Source organism: Myotis brandtii, unplaced genomic scaffold (assembly GCF_000412655.1).
Source record: "Myotis brandtii unplaced genomic scaffold, ASM41265v1 scaffold136, whole genome shotgun sequence".
Taxonomy (NCBI): domain Eukaryota; kingdom Metazoa; phylum Chordata; class Mammalia; order Chiroptera; family Vespertilionidae; genus Myotis; species Myotis brandtii.
The window spans coordinates 5,785,880-5,787,928 of NW_005354829.1; the positions used below are offsets into that span (position 1 = coordinate 5,785,880).

Consider the following 2,049-nt stretch of genomic DNA (forward strand, 5'->3'; position numbering starts at 1 on the left):
CCTCCTCCTCCCTCCTCCTCCTTCTTGCTTTTTAATTGAATGTTATTTGCCATTAAGCAATGCAGATACACTTTCAAGAAACTCATAGCCTACTCTCCAATAGACACGTCACAATGGAAATATCTGTACCTGGAAAAACAGAACTGCTGGGATTAAAAAATGTACTTCTTTGATAAAATAAGAATGACTATATTTATAATTATTAAAACTGGGTGATGGGTATATTTGAAATTTTCCATTAGAAAAAGTTAAAGTAAAAAAAAATCTATTCTGCTAAAAAAATAAAATTAAAAAGAGTGTGAGATCCTTGAGGGTAGGGACTGAATCTTTTCTGCATGTGGATAAGGTTGTCTTAATAGACAACAAAAGTCAAATCAAGCGAGAGCCTAGTGGCAATGGGACCTATTCCTCGTCCTCCAGCAATACTGTCCTTCCAGGTAGTAGTCCTCAAGCACCATAGGAAGCTATACTCAGGGTGGGATGACTGTGCTTAGATCAGTTGAAGCTAACATGACCACTCCCACTGGCCCATCTGCCCACACTCCACCTACCTCAGCAATTCATTTCCACTGACCTCAGCTTTAATGTTCCGCTGTATATCTTTACCATAATTTAATACAAGAAACAATGTTTGGAAAACCATCTCTCTATCAAAATATTCTTTTGTAAAGAATATTACTCAACGTTAATGTCCCTTGCAAAAGGCCCCATATGCTAAATTCTGTTTAAAAGGTAATGCTAGAAGATAAGTTGTCTTTGCTGAGAAAATAATGTTATCAGTTAAAAATAATTAGCTACCTCATTGTATTACCCACTTCTACATGTGGAAAGCAAAACTTAATTTTTAGTTGCATAAATATTCACCCTTTGTGCTACTTGCTTCCTTTCTCATTTTTATTATAGTTTTAATATTCGATTTGTGTTTCTATTTGTCTTTTGTGGCTTGATTGTATCTGTGTGTTGTTGTTGTTGTTTCTTAATTATCCTCACCCAAGGATATTTTTTTCCATTGATTTTTTTTTAGAGAGAGTGGAGGGAAGGTGAGAAGAGGGAGAGAGAGAGAGAGAGTTATCGATGTGTGAGAGAGAGACACATGGATTAGTTACCTCCCGCACACACCCCCACCCAGGGCCAGGGATCAAGTGAGCCTGCAACCTAGGTACGTGTCCTTGACCAGGAATCAAACCTGAGACCCTTTAGTCTATGGGCCGATACTCTAATCACTTAGCAAAACTGGCCAGGATGTATCTGTGTCTTTTATATGAAATTGCTTCAAACCCTTTTTAGAGAACCCACATTTGTTCAAGAATATAATATTTATATCTCCAGTCAAGGAGAATATCATACTGTATACTTTTCTATGAAAATTTACTTGCCCATTATATTTCCCATATCATATGGTCACTTCTAACATTAAATATCCTTGATATGATGAGAAACAAACCCCTTTGTGGAAAGACTTTGGGTTCTTTGCCATTCCAATTATGAGGACTTAAAGCTAAAAATATTCCTTATAACATATTCAATTTCGATAACATTTTCCCTCAGCAGAGATTATGAATGTCACAATGGGTTCTTTAAATTAAAAAAAAACCACACAACTAGTTTTTTTTATTTAGTTGCACTTTAAAGCTAACTATTTTATGAACATAATAGAATTGTGAAAAATATACTGTTTGAAATCCAGAATTTATATTACAATTTAAGGATGTTTCAAACTTTAATGCAATGTGTTTTAGATTAGACAATATGTTTTTAAAAATTGGTTTTCTAGGTTTGCACAGGTGTGCTGATGAAATGTTTCAGGCAAATTTTATGACGATGATTTAAAAGCAGGGGCTGCCGTGTGTATATATGTCAGTCCCTATTACCACAATGAACCTGAAACAAACTCTAAATTGGATTCTATACTGATGGCAAAAAGTAGCAGTGTGTACTGGAAACTCTGAATGGAGAAGGCTTGAGATTTCCACTTGTTTTCTCACTCCAACAACGCTCTGAGCGATTGCCTCAATTTTCTCATCTGCAAAATGGGGACAATCTTATTAC

At 35.5% G+C, this 2,049-nt stretch overlaps 1 protein-coding gene across 1 annotated transcript in view; it reads right to left on the reverse strand.

Annotated features, from left to right (window-relative positions):
- The window catches only part of TMEM144 (transmembrane protein 144), a 36,614-nt gene that overhangs the window by 6,368 nt on the left and 28,197 nt on the right, over positions 1 to 2,049 (reverse strand). The gene's annotated exons all lie outside the window — the stretch shown is intronic.